The sequence below is a fragment of the Mauremys mutica genome, chromosome 6 (assembly GCF_020497125.1).
Source record: "Mauremys mutica isolate MM-2020 ecotype Southern chromosome 6, ASM2049712v1, whole genome shotgun sequence".
NCBI lineage: Eukaryota > Metazoa > Chordata > Testudines > Geoemydidae > Mauremys > Mauremys mutica.
The window spans coordinates 120,620,020-120,638,843 of record NC_059077.1 but is presented as its reverse complement, the minus strand read 5'-3'; the positions used below and the strand labels follow the sequence as shown (position 1 = coordinate 120,638,843).

Genomic DNA, 18,824 nt, shown 5'->3' with positions numbered 1-18,824 from the left:
GACATCAGCTGGTGTCTTAATTTATCAAAAGCTGTCTGACAGGCATCATTCCACACAAAACACTGGTCCTTTCCCTTCCTTTGGGCTGGTTGGCCCACTAGTCCATATAGCGGTGCAGCAACGTGCGCAAACTTTGGAACGAATCGTCTGTAATAGCTCATGAAACCTAGAGCCTGCCGCACTTGCTTGGCATTCTTGGGGACCGGCCAATTTTCCAGCGCCCTGGTCTTCTCCTCATCTACCTGGATTCCCTCCTTTGAAATCACATGGCCCAAGAATTTGACTTTTTCACGTAGGAGGCAGCACTTGCTTGGCTTCAGCTTTAATCCGTGTTCCTTCAATTGTGTGAAAACCAAGTCCAATTTTTCCATATGACTCTCAAAATCCTTGGAAAACACAATAATATCATCCAGGTATATCAGCAGAGTGTCTAAGATATAGTCTCCCAAAACCCCCTCCATTAGTCTCTGGAACGTAGCAGGTGCATTACACAAGCCGAATGGCATACGTGTCCATTCAAACAGCCCAAATGGAGTTGTCACTGCTGTCTTTTCCTGGTCTCGTTCTTCCACTGCAACCTGGAAATAACCAGAAGTTAAATCGAGGGTTGAAAACACTCTTGCACTTTCTAATGCATCCAGTGACTCTTCCACCCTGGGTAGCGGGTAGGCATCTTTGTGTGTTACCTCATTCAGTTTCCTGTAGTCACAGCAAAATCGCACCCCACCATCTTTTTTTATTACAATTGCTGCAGGTGATGCCCATGGACTGTGGCTTTCTTTAAGGACACCTTGAGTCACTAGGTCCAGGATGTTTTTTTTTTACCTCCTGGAACACTCGTGGTGAAATCCGCCGGTGTCTCTGTTTTATCGGGATAGCATCTCCCATGGCTATTTGGTGTGTCACTGTGGTGGTGTAACCGAAGTCCCGCTCGTCCCTGGAAAAGACCTCTTGATGTTTCTCCAGTAGCGCCCGCAAACGGCCAACCTGTGTAGGGGTTAGCTGTTGGAGGTCCACTTGGACTGGGATGAGTAGCTCTCCATCGGGTGCCACTTGCGATGTGATAACCTGTGTGCCTTTTTTTACTTTCGTCACCCGCAGCTCATCCCCATTTTCTTCCAAGGCCACCCCCCCACTGGGGGCACCACTCCTTCAGGTCGGTGTATCTCTGCCATCCTGGTTCGGGGGCACAACTTTATGGCCTTCTTACTTGAGTTTAACAGCCTGACTGGCACTTTTCCTTTGCTGGCATTAGCAAGTACATTTGCAACCAGGAGCCCATTAGGGAGACTGGCCCCGGGTGTTGGCTCGACAAGCACTCTGTATCCGTCAAAGTCGCTTGGCACCTGGCAGCGTCCATCAATAATCTTCTCACTCCAGGGAGGTATAACCACCTTCTGTCTCCCTGCCACCTTAACATAGCCAATTTGTCCCATTGGCCCCGGGAAATGTCCATGTCTCTCCACCTGGGCTAGTACCCGCTTCAGTGTAGCGTCCTTCCTAGGCTGCCCATGACGGTTCATCTCCTGGGTTCCTTCTCCTACCAACAGTAATTCTTTCAGCTCTCTTATAATATTCATCCCAAGAATTCCCGGTACTCTGTTCTCCATTAAAGTCTTTCCTGAAGCTGTGTCCTTTAGGATAAAGATGCATTTCCCAGGGATTGTTCGACCCATGCACCCTACATCAGCTTCAAGGCACCCCACCACATGGATGGCAAGTCCATTAGCTGCCGTTAGCTGTACAAATCGGGTATTATGCATGGTCAGATCTCTCTCTTTTAAGTGGTTTCGGAAATATGATTCAGAAATAGTGGTGACTTCTGAGCCAGTGTCTATCAAACAGCGGGTTCTCACTCCTGCTATGGTTATTTCCACTGTCAAGCAGTCCCCGAAAGCTCGGCCACAGAAGTCGTTGAATATACTAACATCATCGGGGTCCTTTTCCTCGCTGCTGCCACGCTGCCCTTTTCCTAGGGACAGCCGTAGAAACCCTTCAGTCCCCACTTGGCCTTCTGACGGTGGGCTGCTTGCTCCCTGTGCCTCTTGAATTTCAGGTGCCTGGGACTCCAGTCTCCTCCTCAGTGTACATTCTTGGCTAGTATGTCCTGGCCTTTCGCAAATGTAACAAATGTATCTTCCCAGCTCGTCCTTCAGTGGAGATCTTCAGGGTCCTGGGGCCCTTGGATATCTTGGCATATTGGTGGGGTTTTTCCCTTTCATCACCTCAGTCATCACTTTCAGCATCTCCCCGTGTTGGACCGCCAGTTTTTGGACAGCTTCACTTAAGCTTTCCAATGTTAGCTGTGTTTGGGGCAGGGCTTTTTCCCCAGCAGCTGCATTCACTAGGCCCCCACTTCGTGTACGGGGGTTACTCTTGGCTGTCTCTGCCACAGGAACTTCCTCTTCTTCTGACCACATAATGGCAGCCTGCATGAGTTCATGGAACTTCTTACTGGGCTCTTCCTTAAACCTCCTTTTCATTTCACGGCGGAGGGAATCATCCTGGAGCCCCAGTACTAACTGCTCTTTCAGAACTGTATCTGGGTTTGGAACTCGTTGAGGGTCTCGCCGCTCCACTTTGCTCATTCTCTCCTGGAGGTCATATGCGTATGCCCGGATAGTTTCACCAGGCTCCTGCTTTCTCTCAAAGAACTCCTTTAGTCGGGTTCCAATAGGTACCTTGTCTCCATACACTTCTAGGAGGAGTTCAAATACCTTTTCCACATCTTTCTTGTCTGCCACTGCCATGAACTTTACTGTGGCCTTGGCCTGGCCCTTGAGATGTTCCTCTATGAAGTCTACATGGTCTTCTACAGGTACTCTTAGCACACGCAGAGCTGCCTTCACAGACTTGACCCACTCTTCAACCGTAATGTCTCCTGGTCTTGTCGGGAAGCCACCAAACTCTGTGACCTTCTGCTCCCGTGGGACATAAATAGTAGGGGGTTTCTTAGCTTCTGCTGCCTGTTGGTCTATCACTGCCTTAGCCAGTGATAAGGCTTCTCTCTGTTCAGTTCTAGCTTGTTGTAATGCCTCAGCTTGGTCTGATAATCTGCGCTGAAGTTCAGCAAACTGGGCCTGTAGTTCTTCAATTCCAGCCATGGTAGGGTGCTCAACCAGGCCTGGACCGTGCAACTAGAATTCACCCAGTAAACCAATAGGGTGGACCCTGTGGATAGGATCCTGTTCGTGACGCCAATTATGTAAGCGGGGGAATGGTCCCGCTATTGTGGGGAACTTTCCTGGCTTCTGTGCTACCCCGGTGAAGGGGGCGAGCGAAAGGATCTGAGTCCTCGCTCCCACTTCCTTTACCCAGAGGCCTCCCTGCCCTTGAGGACTCTCCTGTCTGGCAGAGTTCTCGTAGCCCCAACAAGGCTGGGCCCAGGATTCCTGGGGGGCTCGACCCCCAACCCTGCTGTGGTCACCTAGGACAGGGGCTAAGGTGTCCCCACTCCGGGGTACCCTTTCTGCACTGGGCACCTCCCCGACCCACTGATTATTCCATACAATATAGAGCAAATACAAGTTGTTTACTTAACAATTAATTTAAAGAAAAGAATAAGGAAAAACGGGAAAGGTTACAGGAAAACACATCACCCTGCTCTGTGGCAGGGAACATCACAAACAGTGTCTCTGGACATCAAAGCACTTTGCAGTCAGTTCCTTGTAGGTCCCAGGCTGCCCTCTCAGGCCCTGGCTGTGCTGCAGTTATGCTGCCGGTTAGACACTTGCAATGGCGGTGACCACACACCTCCAGGCTTTGGGTGGTGGGACCCTTCTTCCCAGTGCCAGCCCCCAGTCAGGTTAAGATCCCCCTCCCAGCCTGGCCTGCATGGACCCTGGGCTGGGGTGTCTTCCTGCGCTGGGCCCTTTTACCAAGGTTCCCCCCTTGGCTGGCCCCAGTTGCTCACCACACCTGGCTCTCTGGCTGCAGTTCTGCTCTCAGCACTGGATCTGCTCTTCCTGGGCTGTGCCTCTGGCTCTCTGGCTGCAGCTCTGCTCCCAGCACTGGATCTGCTCTTCCTGGGCTGTGCCTCTGACTCTCTGGCTGCAGCTCCGCTCCCAGCACAGGATCTGCTCTCTCTGGGCTGTGCCTCTGGCTCTTGGGCTGCAGTTCTGCTCCCAGCACAGGATCTGCTCTCTCTGGGCTGTGCCTCTGGCTCTCTGGCTGCAGCTCCGCTCCCAGCACAGGATCTGCTCTCTCTGGGCTGTGCCTCTGGCGCTTGGGCTGCAGTTCTGGCCCCTCTGGATCTGGCCTGGCTCTGCTCTCTAGCTCAGCTTGGGCCCCCTGCTTTCTCCTTAGCTCGGCCCCTCTCTGTCTGACTCCAGGCACATTCCTGCTCACACGGAGGACGGGACCCACCCTGGCCTTCTGTCTCCTTGATTAGCCGGCCCGCAGTCTCAGGGTCCTGATTTGCCATCGATCCCTCCCCTTTTAGTGCTGGGAGCTAGCAACCAAAACACCCCCACTGAATGTTAGTAAGGGGGCAACAGTCCCCTTACATTAAGTTAAACTGGCGCCAACTCCTCCTCCCAGATTTTACGGGAATGCTTGTTGGGAGTCTCAGGGGATGTATATTGTTAGCTCTCAGACCTCAGTAATAGGTGTGCAGGTGCTAAGCCTTCCAAAAAAAGACTTCCTTCCTCCAATTGTTAGGCTGTCATAGACTTTAGTGTTAACAAAAAGAAAGGAAAAACAAAACAAAGAATTGAAAAAATTTGGACTAAAATCCCCATCCCCTCTGAGGGGTCATCTGTGCGGCAGATTTAACTCCGATGATTGGAACGCCAGTTAACCTGGCCCTGGTGTGGGCAGCCACCCTACAAAGCCCTAACCACGTTACTGTGTCCTCACTGGTGCTGCGCTCACCTGTGTGTCCCGCTAGCACTTCTGGGGTCACAGCCCATGGTTCTTTGTGCCACAGTAACCCCAGCCACGCTTCGTTGCTTTCCCAATGAATTGTGGTATAGGAGAACTTGTCTGTCCTTCTGGGCACAGGGGAACTGTGGGAAGGCATTGGAGGACTATTGGCACTGGAGTGGGTTAGCCTGTGTCCTCACTGCAATGTGGGTTACCAGCTCAAGTGGAAGCAGCACCCGGGCTTTAGCCTGTCGCCCCTGCTGCGCCAGCTAGCCTGGGTGTAAAGCACCACCACACTCAGGTGAGAGGGGTTTGTGTCTGGACGGAAGGGGGCTTGGGCAATACCTGAGTTAACTCTGCAGTGAAGACAGACCCTCACTTGCTTCACTTTAACTCTTTTGGCTCTCACGATTCCACGATCTCACTCACCATCATGGGCTCCATCGACAGGAACACAATTTATTAGTGTATTAAGTACAGGGGCACCGGTACCATTGTAAGCCGCAGTATAGGTGGGATACGCAAGTCACTAATACTGTGTTAGCCAGTTCTAATCAGGACCTAGGCTAGCTGACACAGTATTAAAATCCCTAGCACCCAGCCTACATTACAGCTTAAAATATCAGTAATACTGTGACAGCTGCACCCAGGCTACATATGGCTAAATACAATTACAGAATTTACAAGTGTGGACAAGACCATAGAGTCTTCCAGGTTTCTACGGACCTGAATCTCTAGCTTATAAAATGAACAGAAAGATCTTTCTGAAGAAAAAAAGAAGGCTTGCAGGTCTTTATACATCTCAAAAAGGGCACAAGACTAAATTCTCTCCTTTGCAGGTCACTTTTAAGGTGCAACATTACATCCTGTAACACAACATATTGCTAAACAAAGCGTGATATCACATTTTGTGCCAATCTCTTTTTTTAAAGGGATTTTTTTATTTGCTCTACTTCAGCAAAATGCCCTTGAATGTACACAGATTTGCTATTCTGTCTGAAGGACACAGACGATCAAACAAACAGAAATACACTGAGGAGGACAGGAAGTGATGACTACTCACTAATGGGAGAAACCTTTAACATTTGAGCCTAACCTGCGAACATTTATGCATGAGTACATGTATGTACACAAATAGCCCCAGTGATGTCAGGGGAACAACTCACTCACATAAAGTAAAAGCATTTGCAGCATTGAGCGTTGGTGTCTCTGCTCTTTGTTGGCATGTGACTTTTGGAGATAGTTACTCCCGAGGGAATTCTGTGCCACTGTGCATGCTCAGAATTTATGTCTCCCGCAGATTTCTTTGTTTCCCCGCAGAAAAATGAGTTTCTAAGGGGGAAGCAAAGGGACGCCACAAGAGCAGTCATGTGACCCTTCTCAGCAGTATGTTTTAGGTGCCCAGGGCAGCCAGCAGAGAAGTAAATCACTGTAGGTCAGGGAGCAGGACTGGGGAAGACCTGGCTGGTGGCTCCTACCGTACACTGGGCTCAGCTGTTAGTCCCGGCTGGGCAGGACAGGACTTACTCTTCCCCTGCACGGCATCCGGGGCCAGGTCATATCCACCTCCAGATTTCTCCCTCAACTGCAGGAAGCACTGCAAATCCTCCCCTCCCCACTTTCCTGCACCCATGTCTCCTAGCTGCAGGGGAAGGGATCCCTGTATAGGGAGTTGCTCCTCCAGCCACCCAACCGCCATGCATCCAGACCCCCTCATACCCAGACCCTCCCACCAAGCCTCACTCTCCTGCATTCAGAAACCCCCCCCACCCGATGAGCCCCACTCCCCCTGCACCTGGACCACCCTGGCAAGCCACCAGTACCCAGATCCCCACTTCACCCCACCAAGCCCCAATCAGCTGCAACTGGATCCCCACTCTACTGAGCCCCACGCCCCCAGCATCTGGACCCCCCCAGAGTCCCCCACACCCAGATTCCCCCAGCCTAATTCTATCCCCCCAATGCACAGACCCTGCCTGTTGAGCCCCAACCACCTTCACCTGCAGAGTCCCATTACTATTGGACCCAGAACCCACCCCAACAAGTCTCTGTGCATCCAGATCCCCCCACACCTGGATCCCCCACTGAGCTGCCTGCCCCCAGATTACCCCACACAGAACCCTCTCAACCCACACCTGGATCCCCCCACACTAAGTCCCTCCACACTTGGATCCTGTCTTGCTGAACCTGCCTGCCCACACCTGGTGCACCTGGCACAGAGGGGCAGGGCCCTGGGGTGTTTCTGGGCAGGCCTGGTCCTTGCGCTGGGTCAGGGTTGGGTGCAGCCTCATCACTGAGGCCGTGTTCCCAGGGGAACCTGCACAGTGATCTCCCACCTCTGTGCAGCCAGTGGCCTGTGCTCCCCACTGCCATGCTGGAGCCACATTTATTTGACAAATACAATTTGCAGAATTTTAAAATACTGTGTGCGGAATTTTTAATTTTTTGTCACAGAATTCCCTCAGGAGTAGATAGTACACCACATCCCAAAGCCTTGTGTTAGCAGGCAGGGGTCACCGTTGAATCCTCAGTTCCTGTGAAGTGACCTACACAATGGTTACCATTTGCCTCTAGCCAGGAGGCTGTGACCTTTTCTCTTGGATGTAGACATGGCTACTGTGATCCATGCCTTCATCACGGTGAGGCAGCCCAGATTAGTGCCGGGCACTCTGCATGGCACCACCCCTTGAATCCACTCAAACAGAAGCGCATGGAAAATACAGCAAAGTGCTGTTGTTCATTCTGACTATATGCAATCAGTGCTCCAGGATCTGCAGTGGCTTCTGGGGGCTTATAAGGTGTTGGTTTTGACCTCTAAAGCACTCAATGGCCTGGGAGGTGCCTATCTGAGATCAGGAAAGATGCTGGAGCTGCAGCCCCTTGCATTGAAGAGAAAAGAGGGAAAGCAGGGAATTCTCTGCAAAGGGCTCCCCCCTCTATGAAATTCACTGCCTCCCCCACACTCTTGGTCTGAAACAGCTCAAATCGGTTCCTGAAACGCCCTTTTCCTAGCCTTTTGGGGTGAATGGGGATAGGTACAGGGGGGTGGGATGGGGTACCTTTGGGGTTTGCCTGCTCCTGCAAAGACTTGCACTCGGTTGACTCTTCGCCTCATGAGACGTCCCAAAAGAGCTACTCACCCATGTACGTGCTGGGCAGATCACGGCTCTAAGCTGGGTATATTCTGGGTTGGGGCAGACGAGAAGCTGCTGTATAAGAAGCCGTGTTGCTAGTAGACGTCGCAGCGCTTATTCTTGGGTCGTCATGGCTTCTATCGTTGTTACAAACTGAAGTAAAAGGCTATTCTAAAGCTGTATTTGTAACTCAGGACTCTAGTAACCGGCACGAAAATATCCCCGATGACGCAAAAGTGCGTTCAATGAGCAAAAACGTGCCCCTGCATAGGAACCAGCTTCTCTATCTGGCCCCTTACCCATAGAATCCAAGCACCTCACAGAGCTACGCTGAGAGCTGCTCTCCCCAAGCCTCACGCTCAGTTGGCCTGATGCCCCCCTCCCCTCCCCTCCCCTCCCCTGCTGGATAAAGGCCCCTCCCCCTCGACCAAGGGCCCCCCCCCAGCCAGCCCGGTGCTGGAGTGAGCCCCTCTCCCTCCCCCACCCACGCAGCACAGAGCTCACCGAGCCCCTCTCCCTTTCCCCCTCCCCTGTGTGGTGCTGAGGTTCCCCCAAGCCCTCTCCCCTCCCCCATGCAGGGCTGGCCCAAGCCCCACTGCTTACCCCGCCCCAAACTCCTTTTCGGGAAAACTGGGCCTTTGTCCCATTTGCTCTTGTCAACTGGTGATCAGTTAGCAAGAGAAAATGGGAGAAAGGCCCAGTTTTGCCAAAAGAGTTGGGACGTCTGGGGCCAAAATGGGACACATGGTCACCCTAGGCCAGGGATCCCCAAACTTTTTCAGTCGCACCCCCCTTTGCCCAGTCTGCGCGTGCGCACACACACTCACACCCCCCCCCCCCAAGAGCCAGGGCAGGAGCGGGGCCGGGGCCCTCAGTCGGGGGGCTGTGAGAGGGGGTGCAACCAGGAGCAGAGCCCCAGCTGAGGCTAGGGGCAGGGTTGGAGTAGGACCAGAGTGGAGCTGGAGGGAAGGCTGGGCCCTGCTGCGCCCCCCGAATGTTCATCTGTGCCCCCTAGGGGGGCATCCACAGTTTGGAGACTACTGCCCTAGCCTGTGGTAAGAGCTACTCAGGGAGCCTGGGCAGCTGTGGGGAGCCCTGCATCTGCCTTGGGCAGGGGGCCGGAGTGCCCGAGAGCAGCCCCCAGCCCGTATCCCTGCCCCCCAAGGCAGGTGGAGGGTCCAGAGCTCCCCACAGTGGCCCAGGCTCCCTGGGCAGCTCTTATCATGGCCTGGCTTCTGTCCAGGCCTGGGGGGTGGGGCCTTGGGGGGAACAGGTAGACCAGGGCCCCATGGCGGGGAGGGGATGCGGGCAGCCTAAATGTTCTTTGTGCCCCTGGCCCCAATATATCTTAATCCACCTCTGACTGAGAGGCCTGGTCTACACTAGAAAATTAAGTTGGCTTACGTATGTTGCACAGAGGTGGGAAAAACCCATGCCCCCTAGCGGCATAGAGAAGCCAACCTAACCCCTAGGGTAGACAGTGCTAGCTCAATAGAAGAAGACTTCCACTGACCTAGCTACCACCTCTCAGGGAGATGGATTCCCTACACCAGCTGGAGAACTCCTCCTGTCGGCATAGGTAGGGTCTACATTGAAGCACTAGAATGGCACAGCATTTCAAGCTTAGACAAGCCCTAAAACCCAGATCCTCATATAGGAAACCTGTTACAAAGCAGGGAATTAAACCTGGGTCTCCCAAGATCTTATTCACTGAACCATCCTTCACAACAACTTACTACCATTCACTGGAATTGTGTTGAAGCCTGCTCATCTGCAGCTAGCAGCATGTGTATTTGGGGTGACATGCAGCAGTCCCTAGGGGTCTGATCCTGCTCCCGCTGGAGTCTAGGGGTTCTTTGCCATTGACTTCAACAGAAGCAGAACTGGGATCTATGCCCAGACAGTGGTGCTCCGTGCCCCTTTGACAGATAGTCATGAAAATGCTGTGAAACTCAGAGCAATTAAGGCTCCAACTGAGGCCTCCCTTGTTAACCAGCCCCTTGCTGGGTTCAGTCAAAGAGCATGTCTCACTCTAGCTCAGGGGTTCCCAAACTTGGTTCGTGGTTTGTTCAGGGTAAGCCCCTGGTGGGCCACGAGACGCTTCGTTTACCTGAGTGCCCCGCAGGTACGGCCGCTCGCAGCTCCCAGTGGCTGCGGTTTGCCGTTCCTGGCCAATGGGAGCTGCAGGAAGCGGTGGCCCGGCCGTACCTGCGGGGCACTCAGGTAAATGAAGCATCTCGTGGCCCACCAGGGCTTACCCTGAACAAGCCGCGAACCCCTGCTCTAGCTACATCCCAATGCTGTCCCATGTCATGTCTGCGTCCCAGTGCCTGCCATTTGCTCATTAATCAGCCTTGCTTTTCCAGGAACGTTGCACAGTGTGGGCTCAATGTGGCTCTGACAGAAGTGTGTGTGTGTGGGGGGGACTAGCCCCTATTGTCACCAGCACCCACCAGTAACACTGCACAGCAGTTGTTGCTTTGTGTTCAGACAAAGTGCACCCAGGATGTGGGGCCTTACATTTGGGCATTGTTCCTATATAAGTCAGGTGCACATGCTCATAGAGCCACGTTATTCTTGCCTCTGCACAGGTGTGCTAGACACAGGCGATGGCCCCATCCAGGCAGCCAGCCACATGCTCGCTGCCTGTGCAGAACACACGTTGAGGCAAGGACTAATGCTCCATGGATAGCTAACAGCCTAGGAGATGGGGCATCTGGATGGGGCCCTGGCCTCCACCCCTGCTTAACACACCTTGGGTGGCACATCTCCTCTCTCCCCTCTGCACGGCCCTGCCTCTGAAGAGCCGTGATTTAGGCCACCACAGCACACGTTATTCCTTAGAAGATGAAAGCACATAAGGACTTGTCTGCTTGGTACCTTTTTAACTATATCTGTTTGAAACCTGTGTAGTTAAAGCAATTCAGGCCCGTGAATGTTGATGTTCCTTATTGGTTCAGCTGGCACCTGCACCTTTAGCTGGGAATAAACTATAGTGGTATAAAGCACCTTTGTACCCACTATGATAGGTTCATAGTGAATTAAAAGCAGCAAAGAGTCCTGTGGCACCTTATAGACTAACAGACGTATTGGAGCATGAGCTTTCGTGGGTGAATACCCACTTCGTCGGATGCACCTCACCCACGAAAGCTCATGCTCCAATACATTGTTAGTCTATAAGGCGCCACAGGACTCTTTGCTGCTTTTACAGATCCAGACTAACACGGCTACCCCTCTGGTAGTGAATTAAGTGTCTCCACAGAGGATTATGCACTAGTTTAACTCAAGGCTTGTGTACACTAGAAAGGGTTTATGGCGATAGCCTTATTGGTATAGCTACACCAGCAAACCCTCTTAGTGGAAACAGTAGCAAGAGTTCTTTAGCTAGTATAACTTGTACCAATTTTCCAAAAGAAACAGGCTATGGCAGCATCACTGCATCAGCACTCAAGCCTGTTGTGGTCTGCATGCTCTGCTTTGAGTGGCATCTTATTTTGGAGATGGGGAGAGCAGCAGTCTGCGATGTGATTCCTCCCCCCACTGATATAGCTATTCCAACAAAACTTTAAATGTAGACCATGCCTAAATTAGTTTACAATCAGACCTTCTGCATCTATAGCAGGCTTCAGGGCTGCTCTGGCTTTGGGAAAGGTTTAAAGACACTGTACTAAAATAAAAATAATAAGATTTTTTTTATTATGGCTCATCATTTTTCATTTATAGATCTCAAAACACTTCACCCTCTCAGTGTGTTTATACTCAGCCCTCCTGGTGGGGTTGGGAAGCATTATCATTTTATAGGTGGGGACTAGAGGCACAGATACACAAAGTGACTTGCCCAAGGCCATAGAAAAGCCATGGCAGAGCAGGGAATTGAACCTGGGTCTCCCACATCCTAAGGCAATGTTCCATAGTGGCGAGGACTCTCAGCGGGCATGGCCATTTGGAGCTGGGTGTGGTGTATCAGGCTTCCCTTATCAACAGCTGCTTTGTCCCTGCAGCGGTCGACCTTTTCTCATGACTCAGCCCTCCAGTCAGATCACATTTTAGTGCCACCTCTTAAGAGAGGAACAGAACATCCAATGAAAGAAATTCCCGTTTACTTACACCTGGTCCTTAGCACCATGGTCCATACACACTTCGTTCAGGACTTTAAACCATCCTCATGTCTAGGGACTTCATGCCACCCTCTCAAGGACTGGTAGGGGAACTCAAGCCCACCTTCGACACTCCAGGAATTCTAGGAGGAACAGCCAAGATCTGCTCTATCAGCCGCCTCGCCACTACCTCCCTACCATTAGCCTTTCCTCAGGCCTTTTCCTCAGCCCCTCCCTGGGCTCTTCATAACAATCAACACCTCCCAGAGCTTCTCCCCAGAGACCTGGGTAGTGCCCTTGTGTCAGGGTCAGCCAAGGGAGCATGTTATAATACAGTGCCTTTATCTACCCCCCAGCTTTCTCAGTCTGTAGGAGGCTTTCAGTTCCCCACATGTGCTAGGGTGACCAGATGTCCCATTTTTATAGGGACAGTCCCATTTTGGGGGACTTTTTCTTATATAGGCGCTGAGTACCCCTACCCCCCTGTCCCATTTTTCCACAGTTGCTATCTGGTCACCCTACATGTCACTTTATAACCAAAACAATGACTGCAGAATTCTCCCAGCTCTCCCCAGAGCCCCTTCTGTTCCAGACTTACTTTCTTTATAGCACCACCTAGCTCCTCCCCAGCTGGGCTTCATCTTTAATTAGGCTTGGCCCACCCTCCAATTAACCAGTGGAGTTAATTGGGCTCTGAAGGCCACATTATCCCTTTCGCCACCTGTGTGTGGGTATCAGAGGGGGAGCCGTGTTAGTCTGGATCTGTAAAAGCAGCAAAGAGTCCTGTGGCACCTTATAGACTAACAGACGTATTGGAGCATGAGCTTTCGTGGGTGAATACCCACTTCATCGGATGCATGTAGACATCCCACCACAGACCCATGGTCAGTTTTTAACCAGTAGCCAGTTATCTGCCTGAGTTCAAATCCAAGGATTTTGGTTCTTTCAAGGTGCTTATTTTTGGCTATCAGACAGACCAGGGTCACAGGACATTTAAGTACTGGAAATGTCAAAGATCACAGGAACGTAAGAATCTAAGTTATTTGATCAGAGATCATTTCAGAGACTATAGCACACCTCCCTCGTGACATCATAGCATTAAACAACTGGGTAGGTATATTACCAGTTGGCCTTCCTCTCGTTTGTTAAGTGAAGAATATCATGAATAAGGCTCTACTTGAATCGCAGGATGATTATCAAATAATTGCGGCTGAGTTGTGGACAAGACATGAAAATGGCGGAAAAGTAATAATGGACCTTTATTAATTGCGGTAACTTGGAAAAGCCAGAGAAGACCTGCTTGTTTAAGAAAAAATTGCTGGAACAATATAAACACTCAGCTACTAGGTTATGCCTGCTAATTTTTTTGATAACCAGACATTTTGCTGCAACTATATTAAAGTCATTAATGTGTGGGGCTGTCAACCCCCAGCCCTGGAGCACCCGTAGAGTTGGTGCCTATGCATGCAAACACATTTTCTAAATACATTCACAGAAGTAGCCACATATGTGAGAGGGAAACGTCCAGTCTTCACAGCTTTTGAAGAAGGCAAATTCAGTCTTTTCTACTTGTTTTGCATCCCTTCCAAACTGTGTTTTCACAATAGTTGCTGTGGGTGGAAAAAGGAGCTGGGAGACAAAGAGGGAGCATATTTCTGTAGCACTTCTCTCTACGTCCTGATCCAATGCCTCCGGCAGTCAATAGACGTCTGTCCACTACCATTAATAGGAGTTGGGTCAGACCCCTAGTGTTTTTCCTCATGGAGATAGGCAAACCTGGATGTTAGCTGTTTTCCCCCAATCCACATCCCCTATGTTATGCTCACCTCAAGCTCTGTTCTGAGGAAAGGATCTGGAGCATCCAGGGATTTCTCGGAGGTTTGTGCCTGTCCTTTATCAGCTGATCGTCTGCAAGCTGTGAGAAAAAAAATCACTGTTTCTTAACTCCCTTCAAAGAGAGCCTTTTACTTTGTCTCGGAGGAGAATGGCACCTGACCTCCCATTCTGACCTTGGACAGTAAACAAGATCTGAAATGGAGCACAGTGGTCTCAACTACAGTCCCAAGCCAATATTCAGTGAGACCGAGACGACGCAGACTCTTTTAAAGGGGCTTGGGTGGAACAACGGAATGAGAAAGAATGCCTTTGTTTAACCTGCAACGTCTACACTCTTCCCCTCGTACAGTTCAGCGAGCGATGCTACACTGCCAATTCTTTTGCCACATTGAACAACCATCCTATTTAAAAGAGGTTGATTAAAAACAAATCCTTGGCATATTCAGAACACTGAGAAATTCAGCAATTAAGGAATTATATTTTCTCATAGGAAAAATAATTCAGCCGTTTGATTACAGTTTACAACTAACATTTTCCTAGTTGAGTAAAATGACATCTTGAAATGAGTCGGTATTTTGGCTTATGTAAAAATGTAACATGTAGATTAAAGTTGGTCTCGGGGGGCCAAATCTGTGCTCTGTAGGTTCTTATCCGCCCCACCCCATCACCAGAGTATCTGAGCACCTTCCTGCAGTGCATTAATCAAGGCGACTAACACTGGGTTGTTTTGGTAGGGTTTTATTTAAATGTACGTGTTCCTCTATGTTTGTTAGAGAAGGCCGGTCAAAGAAATGCACCTTGCACCAGGACTGGGAGGTTGGGGAGGATTGTGATGGTCCTGAGTTCCTGGGGGAATTCATTCCACAGACTGTAGCCCTGAGTAAGCAAACTATTTGTGCTACATTGCATCCTTCCAGCAAGAATATTTGATGGTTTTAATCTAACTTCTCTGTGTGTGTGCTGTGAGCATAACAGGATCCATAATACAAAGGGTGCAAAGGTGACTGAAAACTACCTTTTCCCCCAACCCAAGCATGCTGTGCTCGCAAGCTGCAGCTCACTATGGGGGCTGGGGTATCCAGACATTTGTTAGCGAGCAGGTGATATAAAATTCGCTATTTCCAAAACATTCCAGTCTCCTCTTTCCTTTTCAGGCACAGAAAGGCTGATTCCAGGAGCAGCAGAAGGAAACTGGGAATTCCCAATGTCCTGCTGTTTCCTCCCCTATTGGCTGCCCTACAAAGCTAAACCAAAGTTATCTCTGCACAGGAGTAGACACCCTGCCATGGTGTGAGAACAGGAAGGAAAGAAACATAAGGAGGATACAATTTTCTCCCCTCTTTGCTGATGAGTTAAAGACAGTTATTACAAAACGTGTCATGAATGTGGAAATCAATTAATTAAAAATCACAGAAGGTGCCCAAGTTTGGGGGCGCATCCATTTTATTTCTAACAATAACTATCCAGACCTTCATTTATGCCTTAAAGCAGCATAGTCTAATGGGGCAAAGCACTGGCAGGAGAGTAAGATGCTACTCTCAGTTCTGTCACTGATGAGCTGTGATTTAGGCTAGTATTTTGAATGGAATCTAAGGGCTTTAAGCACCCATCTCCCAGATTTAACGTCGTTCTGTGTCTCCATTTATCCCACCTATAACTCTGGCCTGCTTCCCAGGGGCTCTCCCATCTGTATTTTTACCAGGAGAGGAATATCTGAACACTAATATGTAGCAGCAAGCTCCAAAATTTGTATCAAAGAACCAAAATGAACAGCAGTTCCTTTTTTTTTTTTTTTTGCTGCCATACCTGCGTGTGTGTGTGTGTGTATTGTTGTATCTGCCAGCTGGTGGCCAGACATTGGCATGGACTTGTCTAATTAGTAGTAAGGTTTGATTTATTAGGGTGAAATGCTCCCTTCCTGTGAAGAAGCCTCACAGTGGGGGCGGGGAGGAGTGCTCTGGAAACCCTGCAAGTTAAAGCTGGTGGCATTTCAGAGGCTTTCTGCCTCCAGGATAAGAAAGAGCTTTGCAAGGCCAGACAGCATGTAGGGTGCAGCCTTCAAACTGTGGGGATGAGGAGTTTGAGGTGCATGAGGGGTTCGGGCTGAGGGATTCAGAGTGCGGAGGGGGCTGTGGGTTGAGGCAGTGGGTTGGGATGCAGAAGGGGGCATGGGCTCTGGGCTGGGGGTGCAGGCTCTGGGCTGGGGCCAGGGATGAGGGCTTTGGGGTACAAGAGGGGGGCTCTGGGTTTGGGAGGGGCTCAGGGCTTGGACAGGGCATTGGGGCTCGGGATTGAGATGCAGGCTTATCTCAGGCAGCTCCCAGTCAGTGGCGCAGCAGGGGAGCTAAGGCAGGCTGGCTGTGTGTCCTGGGGCACTGTGTGCTGCACCCCGGAAGTGGCCAGCAGGTCCGGCTCCTAGGCGGTGGGGGGACCAGGAAGCTCTATGGTGCACGCTGCTCTCGCCTGCTGGCACCGCCCCCCCCAGCTCCCATTGGCTGGGAACCTGCCAATGGGAGTGCGGAGCCGGTGCTCAGGGCAGGGGCAGCGTGCAGAGCCCCATGGCCCCCTCATCTAGGAGCCAGACCTGCTGGCCACTTCCGGGGTGCAGCACGGTGCCCCAGGACAGGGAGAGGCTAGCCTGCCTAGTCTCTGCAGCATTGCTGACCAAAATTTTAACAGCCCGGTCAGTGGTGCTGACCAGAGCCACCAGGGTCCCTTTTCGACTGGGTGTTCCAGTCAAAAACCAGACACCTGGTGACCCTACAGAGGACAGGACCCTGACTCCCTTGTTAGCCGGCCCGCCCTGTCAATCAGGCTGACCTGGAGCATTGGCCTCTCCCCATTGCTCCTGGAGACTGTCAATCTCAGGGTCCTGATTTCCCATCGACCCTTCCCCTCTCTCTTAGTACTGGGAGCTAGCCAGCCAGCCAACCTTCCATCCCCCCGCCCCCCAGGTTTTAGTTAGGGGCCAACAGTCCCCTTACATTTGTTTTTCTAGGCCGTGCTTTACAGTGTTTTGATGGTGGCCATTGTATGTGATTGTCCATCATTTGTCCCGAGGGCTTGGCCAGGCTGGCTGTATTAACGAGAGAGTAATTTTATAATGCAGCTGCATCCCACCCCAAGGCAATACTGCCTGTAACAGCGCGAGAGGCACTGGAAACCAGAGGCATGATGCCAGCCCACTGCTGTTCTCCCTCCTTCTCATGCAATTGTAAAAAATTCCATTTATTTTCTACCTATTTTTTAAAGGGAGCGTGAAAACGCAATTTGCGATGAAGTGGAAGAGGGAATGCACCCAGAGATGTGTGAACTGACACATCAAGGACTGCACGGCCTCGGTTGTGTGTGCTCGATCCCCAGTGCTATTAACAGGCCCAGAGTGACAGCACAAGGGAATGCTAAAAACCTTTCAGAAAAACTCTGGAAGGAGATTAGACCTTGGGCTTCTGGGTTTAAATCAGTCTCAAGTTCCAGATGTGACCTAACGTGGGGGGCAGATTATCCCACCTCTGCAACTGTCGGGTTCTTACACCTTCCTCTAAAGACCTGGCTCTGCCCCTGGTCAGAGCCAGGACACAGGTCTAGACGGACCTTTGGTCGGAGGCCGTCTGGCAATTCTGAGTTCCTAATATTAAGGGCTAGACTATGGCTTTGCTACATAGCCTCTGTATGGAGCAGCGTGTCGCTGCCGTGCCCCAGGAGTGGGTTAGGGATGGAATCATTCTCCTCATGCTCTTGCAGAAGGTCAAGGGAAGACAGTAATTTGCTAATGGCCTGCGCAGCCCTGCTCGGCTGTGCTGGCTGGTGCCTTGTGGGCCAGGGCCAAAGCTCCACCCACTTCCCTGACACACCACAAAGGAGAGGCCCATGTGCCCCTCCCCACCCAGAGCCAAGGTCTGGATAGCCAACGCTGGGGCAGCAGGGGCACAATCTAGCCCCACATGAGCAACCAAACTCCAGGGCGGATGTTGTCATGGTGTCACAACCACGCACTTGAATTGGGTCATTGGGCACTGAGAAGTACACATCTGTATGGGAGTATAACTGACTATCCCGGAGTCTCTTGTTAAATTGCTATTTTAACACCTTGATTAATGAGCTCTGAACTGTGTAGATAGGGCCTCATCCCTACACATCTCATCATCTTCATAGAATCATAGAATCTCAGGGTTGGAAGGGACCTCAGGAGGTCATCTAGTCCAACCCCCTGCTCAAAGCAGGAACAACCCCAACTAAATCATCCCAGCCAGGGCTTTGTCAAGCCTGACCTTAAAAACCTCTAAGGAAGCAGATTCTACCACCTCCTTAGCTAACCCATTCCAGTTCTTCACCACCCTCCTAGTGAAAAAGGTTTTCCTAATATCCAACCTAAACCTCCCCCACTGCAACTTGAGACCATTACTCCTTGTTCTGTCATCTGCTACCACTGAGAACAGTCTAGATCCATCCTCTTTGGAACCCCCTTTCAGGTAGCTGAAAGGAGCTATCAAATCCCCCCCTCATTCTTCTCTTCTGCAGACTAAATAGACTTATCGACTCAGACTAAGGTCAGAAGGAACCATTATGAAATAATTCCAGCTCCCTCAGCCTCTCCTCATAAGTCATGTGCTCCAGCCCCCTAATCATTTTTGTTCAACCATTCAGATTACTCAGAGCCTTTCAATAGGGTGCTTGAAATATTACATTTCATATTTTTCCTTTCTATTTCCAGTATAACCCTCTGTAGGATTCCAACAGTAGTTGTAACGGTGTTAATGAAACAGAGTACAGGTCAGGCACCTACATCAAAACAAGGGTAAATAAGCTTAGTTGGTCTAACTTCAGGTTGGCCCCTTTTCCTACTCTATATCTGTTTGCCAAGTTCATGCAGCTATTTGTTATGTCAATGCAG

General features: G+C 50.8%; 2 long non-coding RNA genes across 3 annotated transcripts in view; one reads left to right on the top strand and one right to left on the bottom strand.

Annotated features, from left to right (window-relative positions):
* LOC123372562 overlaps window positions 1-18,824 on the bottom strand; it is a 46,816-nt gene that overhangs the window by 16,535 nt on the left and 11,457 nt on the right. Inside the window, exons 2-4 of one of the 2 annotated variants that reach the window (XR_006580344.1) lie at window positions 13,921-14,009; window positions 12,105-12,237; window positions 8,004-8,150 (exon numbers count right to left, since the gene is read on the bottom strand). This is a non-coding gene — a long non-coding RNA (uncharacterized LOC123372562). The remainder of the gene's footprint in view (window positions 1-8,003; window positions 8,151-12,104; window positions 12,238-13,920; window positions 14,010-18,824) is intronic. The other variant, XR_006580345.1, reaches the window with a different exon arrangement.
* LOC123372561 overlaps window positions 1-18,824 on the top strand; it is a 44,205-nt gene that overhangs the window by 19,849 nt on the left and 5,532 nt on the right. The window lies entirely within an intron of this gene.